Here is a 17,363-nt window from a genome sequence, read left to right on the forward strand (position 1 = left end):
AGCACATGATATTTGATTTAACATCTATCGTAATAAATTAACTATTAAGAGTAGCCATCGTGTAGGTGTTTCAATTTTCTCCTGTAACCTCCTACATGCAAATATTGAGTAAATATCGTTTGATGGATTTTTTTTTAATGTATTTTTATTAAATAAAAATTACAATAAATTATAGTGCCAGCGATTTTATTTTATTTTTAATTTTACAGGTAAATCAGTTTTTGCTAAACGTTTCAGACTTTATACTAAAATGTTTATTGTTAGATATTGGAGCATAAAGTATTAATTCGAGCACAGGAAGGTCACAAAATGTATTTTAAATTCATAACAAGTACCTACCTATATTATAAAATGTACAGCTTGGTCCAATGTACAATTTTCCACCAGTGTTACATATTATTTGATCTTTAGAGGAGAAGAAAAATAAAAAAATTCTTTTGTGTTATAAATATAACTAAAAATTGAATTTATACGAACAGAATTATAATTTTGCTGTTCTCAAAATAAAGTTGTCAATTGTAAAATCAAATAAAAATACATTTCCATTGCAATCCATTATTCTATTCTAGTCAAATGTTTCGTTAAAGTATCTAATAAATTAGTTATGCAAATTAAAGATTTAGCTACAAAAAATTTATTGTAATAAAAATATACATAAATTAAAAATACGAGGTCCCAGACATTCTCAGAACCTACCCATGAGTTAAATAAATAATAATTATAAATAATTAATAATAATATGGTTTTTTTGTTTAGACACTGCTGTGAATAAAAACACAGTGACAATTGTAATTACGTATAATGAGGTCGAACTGATTGAATATTTTTTATGCGCAATGTGATTGATTATGGATCATTAAAAATTCGTTATGGATAGGATTTAGAAAAAAAAATTACAAAATTAGGTCGTTCATCAAAAAAGTGCTTAGTTAACTGGTTATGAATGTCTTTTTGAGAGTATTTCGAAATAATCCATGGATTAGTTTTAGTATTTTTTTTTCATTCGTTTTATTTTTCACAAATCGTTGTTATATAATATTAAAATAAAAAGATTGTAAAATGATTGGTATTTTTTTTTTTCGTTATCAGAGTTATCCAATAATTACAATTGTGTTTAATAACGAGATGGAGCATCTATTGTAAAAATCATGCATATTATAGGGAAGTAGTGACATATTTAATTTCTGTATTTAAAACAGATTATATTTTAAAAATATGTGTACAATGTCGTTTAATATTGCTATTAAATATAGAGAGTATATTGCATTAACCGTAAATTATTTTTTGACATTCTATAAACTGTGAGTAAAAAATAACAAAAATAATATCAAACGGTACTTAATATATTCGGACGTAAATCGATATTTTATTATAGTGGTATTTCAGATTCATACAATGCACTGAGACAATAAATCATCTTCAGTTTTATCCAGGTAAGTGTAAATATTATTCCTGTTATCGTTCAATGTATATCACATTTTAGTTTTTAGCATTATACATCAATTTTTTCTAAATAAATCATTCTCAGCGGTTATACAAATTACATGCGATTTAAAAATCCAAACAGGAAACGCTGTGTAATATATTGTATGAAAAATTATACTATGCATTTAAGGAATTTTTTTTTTACAATTTAATCTAAAATAGAAAAATGTATGATAACTTTTACTCGAAATGTTTAGATAAGTACCAAGTGGAAATGGGTAATTTATTTTGCAGACAACGCGAACCTTGCTTTAAGATTTATCTTTTACAATTTTAAGACTTATAGAATCCTCTAGAAGATTGTAGGAATGTAGGATTACCTACTCGTGTAAAAACTTCGGTTCCATTCCTATTTAAAGATTAGAGGTCTAGTGTGAATGTATTGTGATCACTTATGATCTAGATTAGTGAATCAGTTTATAAGTAGATTATAACTACCAGATTATTATTATTATAATGCGGCTTTGCATTCAATGTTTTAATTAATAGAAAACTACCTAAACATTAAAACACTGTAATGTTGATATTTTTAATGAAATTATGAATTAAATTGAAATGTATTTTACTTTTCTAAGCAAAACATTATTTATTTTTTATTTTTATTTAATTTTAAAGTAATCTGTGCGATGTATATGGACCAAGGCCCGTTTTGAAACATAAATAATAAATATATTACATTAGTCATGTATCGTGTAAAAGTGATTTTTCAAAATGTTTAATCTTTTAAGATTTCATCTTGAAATAAAAAATAACAGAAAGTTTTTGAACTTAAGTATATTCTATTTTAACCAAACTTATATTTAAAAAACAACTTTTAAGCTTAAATGAAAATATAATTTTTCTAAAAAAAAATTTTGACTCAAATACTCTTCATTAAAAAACAAAAAAGTTTATTCATTTGTCTGCCTCTGTGTACGCGTTTATTTCTTGCATTTTTTTTCTCCCAAAATGTATAATATTACATCGATTTGTTAACTTTAATTAGACTTTTTTGTTATTATGTAGTTATGATTTATGTTAGACATAATATTAATATATCATAATTCATGGTCAATTAAATATTATTACTATAGAGTTAAATTAAATTATAATTGCATTTGTGCTTAGTAATTTTTCACTTGTCTTTAAATTTTCTAAAGCACAACACACAGTCCCTTACGCACACTGCCTAATTTAGAAGAAATTAAAAAGCATGTTAGGGCACAGGAAATGTTGTACCTGTCGCCTTAGAATTTAACACTGATAATAACTTACCTTGAGCAAAAAAAAACATCTTAAAATCCAATTTGTGTTTATCACCTTTAAACTGCGGTATTACAATTCTATTTACTTATGAAATTATAATAACAATACTAATAAAAAAACCTACACTATGAATTTTAATAATAAAATCCTAATAAGCTTTCTTATATTTATTTAGGCCCGAAAACACTATATTATTTTTCTTCTCAAATAAAAAATTTCACTGTTATGTATGTTATATGGTTATAATATTATAGAAGTTCAACTAAATCACTCAAATATTAACTGCTCTTGTATCTCAATTCTTAAATTGTAGGAAAGTAACAAAATAAGTAGGTACATAAATTGAAAAAAATAACCAAAAAGTCTTTTTTATATATAGGCCTTAAAGCAGTTTTAGCAGTCATATATGCTATTGATTATAATCAAAATCATAGGTATGTGGTGAAGGACATGATTCCACTCAGTGCCAAAAAGAGCGAACTTTATGTAGTGGCTCACGTCCAGCTAATTACAAAGGTTGCCAATCTCTTTCTAATCTAAATCAGGTGATCAGAAATTATAATTAATTAACCGTTTGAAATCCTACATTCAAAATTAAGTATATTCGACGTGATACTCATTTTTAAAACAAATCTTATTATTTTTAAATCAGTAATCTAAATATAAATTATGATCCAAGATTCGTCCGAAGAATTTTCGAACACCTGTAATTCCAAGTTTAATTTATTTCTATGAGTCCATAAAATTGTACTCTCTTGAATTTGTATATTTTTATTTAGAAGCATTTAGAATGAAAAACTGTGGAGTTGATTCAGTTTGCGTTTAACTAAATAAAAAAATGAGTGATCGTGTTGATACATTTTCATTGAAATTGCAGTGCTTCAAGCCATGGTGTTATTTAATTTATATTTAAAAACTTGGATCTAAGAAACGACGTCAAACGTTTAATTTAATTTCATTCACTTAACTATACCTTTATTCGTTCATTATTATTTATTTTATTGTACAAAATACCAAATTACGCATTTAAATGTACGAGTCATAAATATTATGAGACTGTTTAAAATTTCAAAACGTAATACATTTAGATCTTTCTTAAATCATTTTTTTGTTAAGTTAAATATAACGGCTTGACATTAGACAAAAAGGTTAGCATCCATCTTGTTTACATTAATATAAAACTCAATAGCAGCGACTATATCAAATAAAACCACTCCTTCAATTCAAATTGCATATTATATATCATACAGATGACTCTTATTATAGTTTTATACGAATGTTGTCTCTGCCCTATTTGGATTTATGGTGTCAGACGTACGAACGGTTCAAACCTTCCAATCTATATGTATAAGGATCATTGTCAAAGAATTTGTGCATTACGTATACAAGCTGATTTATGATGACATATGCGAGTCAAAAATTCAAAATGATTATAAAAACTGCTTCAAATAAGATTCCATGGCGAACAGCAATCCACTCGCCGCTCGGCTTGCATTCAAAACTCCTTTAGACAATATTATTGAAGTTGACGACTTAATTGGAACTGGGGTAGAGGCATTTTCGAAATGTAAAATAAAAATATAAACCATGTGGGTTTTTGCTCGGTATCTACGACAAAATATCATATCAGAAATATTATCTATCTACTTATGTATATTATAGTACACTGTACACAAATATAGTTTTGAAATATTAACATTCTATATATGTTATGTGTAATTTATTGTTTAGTTTGAACTTGATAGTTTGTAGAATTCTTGCAATCAACTCTATCCTTCCGTGTTTTTAAATACTATATATGAGAGATTACCATTTATTTCGATCTTTTTAAAAATGCATAACGAGAAAAAATAAAAAAAATACATCAATATAACTGCAGTGCTGTACGATTTAACTGTAATTATATATTATGTGAATTCAAACATTTAATGTCTTTAGTGAAGAAATATGTACCTTGATGAAAATATAAGTAAGTATACGTATTATATGTATGGTATTATAGTGTGACATTTACATAGGAAAAACTGTTGTCATGTTAATCATCGTATTTTATTTTAAGTATGCATAATGCCTGTTGGGTTAAGTTTTTTTTCCACACAAAACAATACGTCAGAGAAAATATCTGGAGTTAGAGCTCATAATAACTGCTATATCAGATTTAAAAAAAAATGAACAATAACGAATATTATTGACAAATTAAAAAATGGCATTCATACCGGTATAAAGTACGTCATATCATTAATAATCGAGTGATAATTTGGTGTCTTTAATTATTATTTGTTTATTTTTAAAATCATCGAATTCGGTAAATGTTATTAAATTAGGTTTTCAAAACTAAACAAGCTTATAATACGTATTATATTATTATATTCGTTTATGTATCTTGCACTTAGATCAGATATGTTGTTTTCGAAACGGTAAGAGTGATTTTTAATGAAACATTTTTACTATTTCTATAATTATATCATATCAAATGACATGTGCATAATATTATCTTAGCGTTTTGACACGGAGAAAGGAGTTTTGTCCCTTAGCATTATATTATAATATTATGGAAGATTATACACAGAAATATTTTACAAACGTAATGTTGAAAATGAATACTATTATGTGTACAATTTAAACAAACACGGAGTGTTATATTATACTCCCGTGTTGACGCTTTAGTATTTAATGTAGGGGTGCGGTAACGGTGAAGTTATGTTGGTATATTATTTTAACAATTTCATATTTTCAAACTATTTCACTCGGATAATATACATGCACCCATGTTATTTGGAATGCAAACATACGCTATTTACCTTGACACGAAATAATTATAATGCTACCTTGCACGTAATTCATCACTTCGCGAGTTTATACTTGAAAGTTGAAATGTTAGTAGTTTCCATAGGGCGAACGTTTCGAAAACCCACACAATGACGTTTATTTTAAATGTATTATTTTTGTAATTAAATGTTTAAAAACGAAATTTCGAATTCGCTATGAATTTGCTAAATAATTAATGAAAACAAAAAATATAAACACATATCGTAATTTACGCGGTGCACTTGACATTGATTTAACTAGGTACAACTTAGAGCAGTTGATGATATGACTATTGTATCGTTGTTAATCATATAACCGACAATTCGCTGTGCATAAAATATTTATAGAAAATATCAACACGGTTTTAGGGCTTTGAGAAATACCTATCATATATTTTGTAATTGGGTCATGTTCATTGCCACGACTACCGGCGGTGTCTGCGGATCACTAGTTATAGTACCATTTCGTTAGTGGTACCTAGCCGATCGGATTGATTTTAGGTAAAAGTATATTATTATGATAAATTCATCTATGTCACAAATATCGTGTTACCTTAATGTGTCCAACTGTGTGTTTTTGATCACTACCAAACTGGTAGTTATTTTAAAATATTATATTATGACTGGAAGGCAAAAGTAACTATATAGTTGCAGCACCGTTCATGTTGATACGATGTTTGGGTTTATTGGTAATTAGAATTTTTAACGATCGAAAAATGTTCGTCTTTCGTGTTCGTAATGATTCTTCAATTTAGATAACAGCTGCTCTTAATTATTGTTCTCATAAAGTAAGTTGTCATTTCATCACCAAGCGATAAAATTGTTGGCACGATAAATATTGCATATAAAAACCAATTATAAACGTTATTTGTTACCCAGTATACCTGGTAATACTTATACTTATACGTACATTTAAAATAAATAAATGTCATCGCCTGGTTACCGACATATAAGGGTGTATTTATTACTTAAGATTTAATTAAATATCAATGTTGAATATAACATAAATAATACAAATTTATTTCATCATATCAATAAAAACTACATCGAGGGACAGTAATCTTGAGATACGATTGTAAATAATCTATTTTATGACATTTACTTTTGTCAAAGTTAATTTTTAATCTAGATAATATTGTGCTGTCATTTATTAATATTACTATTGTACTCGTACACATATGTTAGCAGTTGCTGCACATATGGTAGTTACGTCAATACTAAATTGAACGAAAAATGAATTCGTGTTTATATTGGTAATTATATAGTATACTAAACTTAAAGTAGATAACGAGAAATTTTTTTATATTACAACATATATATTTAGATGTGTATACAAATATATATATTATAGACTGCGGATGTTTTATGAGGTTAATTAATTTGAATGTTACAGTAGTTTAATTCCAGCATCTGAGAAAATATTCTATAACAAAATTGTATTATTTATTTGAAAATTAAACAGCTCACAGTTAAAAACAATTATTGAAGTATTATATTAAGCGATTAAGTTTAATTGGTATATTATTTTTGTTGCCACCGGAGTTAGTAATAAATGAACATTGGGCAATTAGATTAATCTTAATCAACAAATTCTCAAATGTATACGAATATTACGAAGAAACGTGTATTTTGCAGTCGGGTTACAGTAAGAAAAGGGAGTACTAAGTCTTATTACTTAAAAGCACTAAGTCGTTTACATAATTTGTTCGTATGTATTACGCCGATACATTTATAAACAAAAACGAAAGCCTTTATTTTTTATGTGGGCGCGTACTACACATAGTACAAAATGTCTGCCACCATAAATATGATCACAGCCAATACCATTATTAGCAGTATGACATTATCAAGTGTCTGGTTTAGATTTTTTTTTGTACTATAATGTGGATGGTAAAATTATTATCTCCGAAGATTAAACTATAGGTGATCCGTTCGGGCTACACTAATTTAGTAAGTACGTACATTTTATTTTATTTTTGAAAATTACGAAATACCTATATTATGTATATACCAGTGTCAGTATAGGTATACGCAATACTAGTGTGTATTTATGAGTAAGTTGATCAATTATGCGTTTGTAGATGGATGTGATGGATTACAATACACTATTGTATCCTAAATATTCGTAAATATTGTTGTTCCGCTTTATACATATCCTTATATTATATTATGTATATAAACACCTATACACAGTCGAACGGTTCCGGTCCGGACATCCGATTTACCGACCACGTTCGGACAGGGGCTCGATTTCAACGAAACAACTGGGGTAGCTGAAACCCTTATATTTTTATTCTTTACCATATCTTACGGTTATGGACGCCCGGATTACAACTATTAAAATGTAAATTCACGCGAAAAAAAATTGGGGGTGGGGTAAGCACATCCAAACCACTCCTGAATTGCGCCCATGCGTTCGGACCAGTTCTCGTCGATCAATCGCGGAGGATATTTTGTGTAAAACAGTTATTATAACGTTATTGTGAGGGGCCGTGGCCGTCGGCGAAGTACTCGAGTGTATCCGAGGCGGCGCCGGTCCGGGGGCAGCAAAGTCAGGACTCGAGGTTGTTCAATAATAATAATAATAATAATAATAATAATAATAATAATAGATAAGCGGGGTGAGATAACAACGGTGGTCGTTATAACGTCGTCAAAGACGGTTTCGCAAAAGAATGGAGAGAGAAATAATAGGAAAAAAAAAAAAAAAGACAAAACAAAAAAAATCGCAACATTGATTTATGCGTTCTTCTCTTCAAACCGGTGCTGTCGGGGTGATACCGCCGCCGCCGCGGTTTATGGAAAGGAAAAAAAAATATACACTCGGCCGAGTCGGCCGGAAAGGAGACTGTGTTTTTTCTTCCTATATTTTATTTTATTTCATTTTTTTTTTTATTGTTGTTTTTTTGTTCGGATGTAAAGTGCATCAAATAGTAAAGAATAATAAACCCATTTCGCCCGGTTGATTAGGCCTCGGTGGCGCGGCGGCGGCGTAAGAATTGTTCAAGTGGACGTAAACGACCCCGCGGCTAGCCGCCCTTCCGGATGGGTGAGCGGACGGTGTAGGCGGCACTCGCTACGTACGCGTATATAAGACTCGAGGGAAATAATTGAAATAAAAAAAACCAAAAACAGTGGGAGGACGCAAGAATGTCGTAAGCCCGCGGAATTGCCGAGATTACGAATTAGGTACTATATTACACTACTGTTCTCTTTTCGTTTCCATATTTTTTACAGTCTCGACGTCACACTATTTCCGGTTTTTGCTTTTGCTTAACAGTAATAATAACCAGTTAAGTGCTCAGAGTGTACAGACAAACATACCTATACAGTGCCGAGTGTTAAACAATTTTCCGCCTGGGGACAAATTTTACTGTATCACTCTTAATTTTATTTATTGTGAAAACAAATGAAATCCCTTCGGTATGAGCATTATATACATTGTATAATGAAAAGCCATCAATGTTTTTCTTTTTTTTTTTTAATAAAAAACTGCCATAAAAACTAAACTCATAAGAAGTAAGGCGTATAATGCAAATAAGCTAACCTAACCAAATCATGTGAATATAATGCTTAACGCCAAATAATATACACATCATGAAGTCTAAAAATACTTTGTTATTCAAAAAGAAAATCAATACAACCAAAAGTTGGATTCATTAGTGACAGAATTGTAAAAAAAAATAATAATAGTGGGTACCTACAAAAACGTAGACGGCGAGCATCTCTATCGGATTTTTGTGACAGGTTGGTGTTTCAAACCTTTCAACAGATTCAATATAAATTACAGATGGACGGAATTCAATGTAATATTTTATGCAGACAACATGATATGAAATATCTACTTGTTCATAAATTAAGATGTGATATTTTTTGTTTGATTTTAAATGTCTATGATCCGATCAATATAGGACCTTGGAGAATTTATTATAAAAAGTCTTGTATTCCCTTCATAATATCGTAAACTATTTTTTATTAATTTCCGATTAATTAATCAAAAATCGGGCTCCGTCAGTTTTGTCCCTGAAACTCTCTAATTTGCGTCTGGACCTGGTAAAAGTGATTACTAACAGTTGGAGAAGGGCGGATATAAGAGTAAATTGTTTGAAAACAAATATACAAGCGGATACTTTAACAAAAGTTTGATGAAGACGATAGAAACTATATAATATTATTACAAAAAGGAAAGTTCAACAATATTGTTTTCCTTTGTGTGTGTGATGTTTTTTAGTGGGCACCTACTGGTAGTAAAACCAATCAAAAATTCAATTATTAATTTTTTCAGTTGAATCCGTGAAATCATTGGATAAATCATATACTACGAAAACATAATATCTGCAACATTTTCATCACGCCTAGCATAATTTCGTTGCTAGTCGTGTAAAATTGCACTTGTTTCATAAAAACGGCCACACTTGATTGCGAGCAAACGAATTTCACAGATTCAAAACCTCGTGAGTGTACGTGCATTCGATTCAATTGATACGGCTGCATTCCACTCGGGTTTTAACGATTAAAAAAATAATGTATCCACTAAATTAAAAAAAAAAACCATCTTTTTTATTCGTAGCGTAGTAAAGCCGTCCCTAAAAAATTGTGACACCTCCAAAAACTTACCACTACATATACGACACGTGTTCCGTTTTCGAGCCCTCCACTGTTTCACACGTTACTTTTCTTCTATGCGGTATGTTATATCATCAAGGTTCTATGTTTTCCGAACGTCGACGGACGAGCTCGTCGAAAAAATGCCGATAATACGTCGTACCGACGATGATGGAAAACAAAATCGAAAACACCGACGGGCACCAGCGAAAACATGACAACAAAACGACGCCTTTCGCGCGCGATGAGGGATGTTCGGACGCGGAGAGGCGTCGAATACGATTAATCATCGTCTCGGCAACGGCGGTCACGTGATCGTTTGGGACGATGAGCCGACGATATTGTGAGCGCTGCCCACTCGTTGAACGGCCCGAGAGCGCCGTTGACCCCGCCGACGGTTGGTTTTTGATTACAGTTGTCAGTTTTAACGCGGAAATTAATAGCGATCGGTCCCTGCCCGCGGAGCGTGCGGCGTGTACACACATCGAAAAATATTCCGACGGGTACTGCAGAGGATCGTGTGATATCGGCGACGGTGGTGGCGGTGATGGTGGTGGTGGAGTGGTGGTGGTATGCCACCCGTAAACGACAATACAGAGCAGGGGTGGCCAAACCTTTTTATCCACAAAAAATATACTTCACCTTTGAGGGTCGACGATCGTAGAAACATTTTTTTTATTATTGAACAACCACAATCATCAAGAAACATACTTGCATAATACGAGTGTATAGACATACAATAAGTATTATTAACTAATTACTAATTACTAAAAACACTCGTGACATAATAATAAATAATGATTTCTGAAATCTAATTACTCAAGTCTAATCAACATATATTATTTTGTTGATCTGGGCATTGTTGGAGTGTGGCATTGCATGCCGTTGACCATTATTGGTCGTATAATTGACATACGAAACCAGAATAAAAGATAAAAATTAAACAGAAAAAGCTTATCGCCAAAATTTGTTCACTACAACCTCGATTAATTTTCTAGCGCGTGTCCCCAAAAATAAATTCTAACATGATCGACTTTGAAAGTGTCCGCGATCGACCGTTTGGCCGCCCCTGATATAGTGTGGTCGCAAAACCTCCAAAACCTCGTATATATTGTGTGTGTGTGTGTGTGTGTGTGTGTGTGTGTGTGTGAAAGCGTGAAGCGAGTGTGCCGTGTCATTGTCGGAGGGGGGGGGGGATGAGGATCGCGGCTGTTTTAAACACTATTTGCGTACGATACATGTGACATTATTATGTGGCCGACAACACCTAATTATTCACTCATCTCTTGTTCGGCAAAAAAGCGTAGTTTCGGTGTTATTTATTTATTTTTTTTTGAAGAATACGCTTACAACGATGTCGGTGCTCGATCGATGTATATTATTATTTCTGTATCGATTGGCAGTCTCGTATGCGAACCGACTGCAATGGTGGTTCCATACGATGTGTACTTTTTTATTAGTATATATTCAACTCGTTTTCGGGCGACCATTCGCGTCGTATTACAGTTGTTTCTGCCGCGCACACGCGAGAACATAATATAACAATGTTTATATTATTATGCACGCCGATCGATCCGTTTAATAGCCACACTACTATTTTCCAAATCGATTATTGTGTTTTCATACTACTATATTATTGTTTGGATTATTTACGACACTATATTTGCAGTGTACTATAAAGTCTCATTTGACTATAGTGTTTTTATTGAAAAGAAAAAAAAAATGTTTTTTTACGACAATCCTATTTGTTTCTACGAAGTCTATGATCAAAAGTAAAGTATTTATTTATTTTTTTTGAAACCACAGTGTACTATACGTCTATACAGTATACACACTAGAATTCGTCGTTTTCATTCAACTGTTTACCGAACAAAAATTATCATCGGTTAATGTTGAACTCAAAATTGCATTCGGGAGACGCGTAGTTAGGTACTGCAGGAGCTATAATTAATGCCATCACCATGACGCACAATAGTGTCGATTATATCCGATTAGGATATTTAAAAATCGATATTGCCGACGACGATTTCATGATATTATTATTATTTAGTTATTTAGTCTTCACGCGCAGCGCGGCAATCCGTTTTACGTTGGCGAATTTCGTAATAATAATATTATTATTATTATTATTATTATTGTACGAGATGCACAACACGCGGATGGCAAATGATTTTAGTGCGTGTTTATGATTTATAATATTATACGCACATAGCTGTGTCACCGCCGCATGTTTGAACTAATAATTCTATAACACAACCCATTACGCGAAATCAAACGCGTATTGTCGTCATTATATCGATAAGTTATGGCACTGGTTAGAGCTCGTTATTAATACCGATATCGAGTACAACGGCCGCCGTTGTCGAACGGCGAAACGGATATCGTGGAAATAGTAATAATAATAATAACAATCGTTTTTGCACCGAACGATTGTTTGGTAATAATAAATTGTACAGGTGGTATGATTACGCGTTAAACGTACAAAAAATAAACTACGCATAGTAGTATAAAAGTATCCACTCGCACGCACGAGCAGCGTTTATAGCAAAACGAAAATATTAAAATGCATTTCATTATATTTATTTATTTTTTATTTCTTATAAATATTATATTAAAATAATATTTTAGATTCGTAGCGAAAGAATGTATTGATTTTACAATGATGTACTTTTTTTTCTGTCTGCCATCAACTTTAGGGACAGTAAAAGTACTCCGGTTTCTACTTCTTTTCTGATAAAAAAAATCGAGTCTAGTCGGTACTTGGAGGAAGGTGGGTGGTTCAAAAGTAAAAAATTCCCAATAGTTTTCAAAAGCTTCGGGAAAAACATAAAATAAATTAAGGAAAAACGAAGATATAAAACCAGTTTTTGACAAAGTCAATTTTGATTTTTTGGTAAAACTCTAAAAGGAATAACCGTAGGTACACGAATTTCACCGAATGTTAACATCAGCATTTTTTATACACCGTACGATTTTCAAAATGTTTTGACTGTTTTTGAGCTATTTATCAGCATGCATTTAATACAAGGTTCTTCACAAGTTGTTATATTATAGGGAATTAAAGATGTTTTCAAATGCAATGTTTTCGGAAATAAAATATAGCCTCAATAGAAATTATATCATAACATTTAAGCTGAATTCAAATTTAACACTTCCGACACAAAAGTTTTCGTTATATTGTTTTTACAATAATGTTTGTGAAAAAAAATAATGAAATTATTAAAAAAAAAAAACAATTTTTGTTCTTCACGGTAAAAAAGGGGGTCTGTTTTTAAAATAAAACTCGCACCGATTACAATATTACAATCGTACACCAAATTATACAGTTATCCGCGTGCGCGCGCACACATACACATGTTTATGTTGGTTATGTTGTCTTATGCATATTATATAATATGTGAATAATTGTATTTAATATGTTAGTGTGTACATGTGTGTTGTATGTATGTGTTCGGTCATCAATTTATTTTGTTTTCAATTAAAATAGATGCACATACTAATAATAATGGTTGTACATACTACTTTTACGATGCAAATAATTTGAATGAATAATAATCAACTGAATATTATAATTAAGAGCAAAGTCGACACACTCTTCTCGTCTTTACGATCAAAATAGATATTTTGTTATTTTTCATCATTAAAGCCCATGATATATTGTATCGAACATCTCGTACCGAAACACAAATAATATTTTAAACATTTTTCCTACTCTTCTAGATACGAAAATATAGTTTGAACCTGCAATTATTGTACAACCGCTGAGCAACCAAACCAGACAAAAGGACGTCGGGTCGACCAGTCGTTTAAGTCGTTTAAAATAAATTACAATTTCGTATGAATCTACATGCTTGAATTGCGAATTTAGTCTGATTAATAATGACGCATATTGATACACTTGTTGCTGGAACCGGTAATAATCGAACGTATTAATTTATCTATCTTATTTTTTTAGTAGAAACTTTTAAATTTTAATAGAACTTTTATACAGCGACGTCTTATTAATTGCGAAATAAAATTATCCTCACATTTTGTTATTTAGCACGATTATGCACATCGCATTAAGATAATATTATATTATATCGTACAAACACACTACCTCCGTCGTTCTTCGGTACAGCATAGGTAAAAACACATACACATACCGATGTGCGTTGTACCATATGCGTATATTATACGATGACTATATTATAGTGGATCTCTGAGCTTTGATTCTCAATTTCCATACAGCATACTAATAATATGTCGACCGTGGAAACTAATTTAATATTGACGGAAGACTGCAGCAGTGCTCGGAATAGGCATAGATTTATATTGTCTAAGCTCGTGGGATGATTGTCGACGGGCACGTTGTACAGACATTATAATATTATATTGTTATGTGCAGGGTGTGTGCGTAATTCACTTTTATTTTATTTTTTCGTTACTAAGTGTCCGACTCGAACCGAACGGTCACTATGAGAAAGGTTCATAATATTATTGTGTTTCACGCTGCATGATGCGCGTCGTACAAAAGTAATGTAAACGATTTTTCAAATTCGATTCCTTTCACCGGAATACGAAGGATATAAAATAAACAATATTTTTCCGCTGACGTTGTAGCAAGTACCTACCTAATGTAAAACGGGACAAAAATGCATTTCAATATTTTAGCTGTAAATATTCTGTATGAAAACCATGTGATAGGTGATTATAGGCAAAAACCAGAAAAAAGTTGGAGGTATCGAGTACGACTGTACAATCTATTAGCTGTGTACAAAGAGGCGATGATCAATAAGAAACCTATGTGATATCAGCTGTTGTTTTTTGGATCGAATGATTGCTTTGAAATTAGAAACTCTTCATGGTCACAACAATAAATTAACAGTGTAACGTCATTTACCGAATAGTTTAAATTATTCGAAAAATACAAAATCAGTGAGTACCACAGAGAATATCCATCTGAAGACCTCAAGTACTACCCTACTTATGATTCAGTACCACACGATTGGTGGAACTGCAGGTTGGCCGTAGCGGCGTATCCGAGTTGGGTCCCGAGTACTAGGGGCTAATCGCAAGTACTATACTAGTTGGGTCCCGGATTTTTATAGTTCCTACACTAGTTGGGTTCTGAATTATTTTAGCAACAACACTAGTTCTTGAATATTTTCTAGTAAGTACTACACTATACTAACATTTTTCTTCCCATTTTAACGAACTTAGGACTGTCTATGGTCTATTTAGACCACAGGTATGGTTAAAAATGTTTTTTACAGTTATTTTTTTGTTTCTTTTCCATTGAAATATTAGTTATTAGAATAAATGTAGCCACATTGGTGTAAGTGAAAAAGTATTAAAAATGTTAAAATAATTATATAATATAAATAAAATAATATTTTTTGAAGAATCACATGTGTTGGTAAACATTTTTTTTTTTTTAACTTTATCTTAAAAACATACAATCTGTAATTTTAAATTTGCAATAAGCATGTATGCGGATATACATTTATTTGACATGCGACGCTTGAAAAAAGGGTAAACATTTTAAACATTTTTAATATTTTTTCACTTACACCTACATGGCTATATTTATTCTAATAACTTATATTTTAATAGAAAAGAAACAAAAAAAATAAAAAAATAACTGTAAAAACATTTTTTACCATACCTGCAGTGGTCTAAATAGATCATAGACTGACCTAAGTCTGTTAAAATGGGAAGGAAAATGTTAGTATAATGTTGTAGTACTTACCAAAAAATATTCAAGAATTAGTGTTGTATCTAAAATAATTCAGGACCCAACTAGTGTAGTACCTATAAAAATCTGGGACCCAACTAGTGTAGCAATTTTAAATTTGGGGCCCAACTCGGATGCAGCCGGCCGTAGAGGTTCGAACTATTATGATCGTGCGAATTATGCGTGCTCTTTATATAGCTGCAGCTTGATCGGCACCGCAATCGCATCAAAAATTATATCGAAGAGCGGTTTACCGACTTCCCGGTGGAAATCTCGTCGTTTTCTCAGACGCCCTGTCGTCATACGTGCACGGTTCACAGCCTTAATGTCGAAAATATATCAAAGATCCGAAATCACCTAGTATACCGTCTGTCGCGTTAATAAAAATAGTTTAAAACCATCGTCGATGATGTTCAAACGCTCCCAGTGCTCTCGATCGGTTCCACCCGACTTTCCGTCATATAATAATAATAATATCACACAGTAGATATTATACCCGAGCGCTGTCTCGCAGTACCTCACGAGTACGATTGATGTGTGGGTGGGTGGGTTGAACAACCCGCGGGGTGCTCGAAACCGTTGTGCAAGTGCCTACACGGCTACACACCAGGTCGTCGTATTGAGACGTAGGACACTGTAGCACAGTGTACAACACGGAGTGGTTGGCGAGAGAATAAGTCAGCGATGGTAGAAGCGTGTTTGCGGCGAAAAATAAATATTACACAGACCCTCCGGAATAAAATACTGCTCGCAAGTCGGGGAAAAATGATGGTTCACTTTATGCAATATGCATGTATACGATTTATCGTACTGGACCGTCGGCGATGTAATAATAACAACACTCGCGATAGTCGAGCACAACAATAGGGCCTGCGTCCGGGGCCCGACACAGAGTTTTTATTTCATTTTTCTTTTTCTTTTTTTTTTCATTTCAGCACTACAATATATTTTAAAACCGGCCGCCCATGTTGTACCTATTATATTATGTATGTCTCGAGGACATACATATAATATTATATAAGTAACCTAAATGTATGATGTTTAGCTACTGCAGAGTGCGGGTAATAGCTGAGCAGTAGTGCTACGATTTTGGCATGCACTATAATACGCATTTGCAAAGGTATAACAAAATAGAACCTATATTTTTTTTTTCTTTCATAAACTAAATTAGCTTGTAGTTGGAATAGTTCCTAAGTATTATTATACAATTTTAAACTGTTTACGGAACATAGATATAGCTGGTTGTTAATAATATTTGTGGATATTGGTGAGATTTGTAGGCGAAGAACCAAAACCGATAAATTTCAATAATAATATAGTTGTTATTGTTTTCGATTTTTCTTCACCTACCCCATATATTTCTAATAAGACATTTTAATTTGCATGTTCACAGACATTTTTTTATGTACTTATTATGCCTTTAAAAATTAAATAGGTATTTTATTTTTTGTATGCACGAATCACGATCTGCTGTTGAAAAAATACACGTTTGTTTTAAATTAAAC

At 31.7% G+C, this 17,363-nt stretch overlaps 1 protein-coding gene across 10 annotated transcripts in view; it reads right to left on the bottom strand.

The window, feature by feature from the left end:
* The window catches only part of LOC111041632 (somatostatin receptor type 5-like), a 212,237-nt gene that overhangs the window by 68,169 nt on the left and 126,705 nt on the right, over window positions 1-17,363 (bottom strand). Inside the window, exon 1 of one of the 10 annotated variants that reach the window (XM_022325953.1) lies at window positions 10,155-10,411. The exons of the other annotated variants lie outside the window; for them this stretch is intronic. The gene's annotated coding sequence lies outside the window, so the exon portion shown is untranslated. Of the gene's footprint in view, window positions 1-10,154; window positions 10,412-17,363 lie in introns of those variants that run through there. 10 annotated transcript variants of the gene reach the window in all.

The sequence above is a fragment of the Myzus persicae genome, unplaced genomic scaffold (genome assembly GCF_001856785.1).
Source record: "Myzus persicae strain clone G006 unplaced genomic scaffold, MPER_G0061.0, whole genome shotgun sequence".
In the NCBI taxonomy this organism is placed as follows: domain Eukaryota; kingdom Metazoa; phylum Arthropoda; class Insecta; order Hemiptera; family Aphididae; genus Myzus; species Myzus persicae.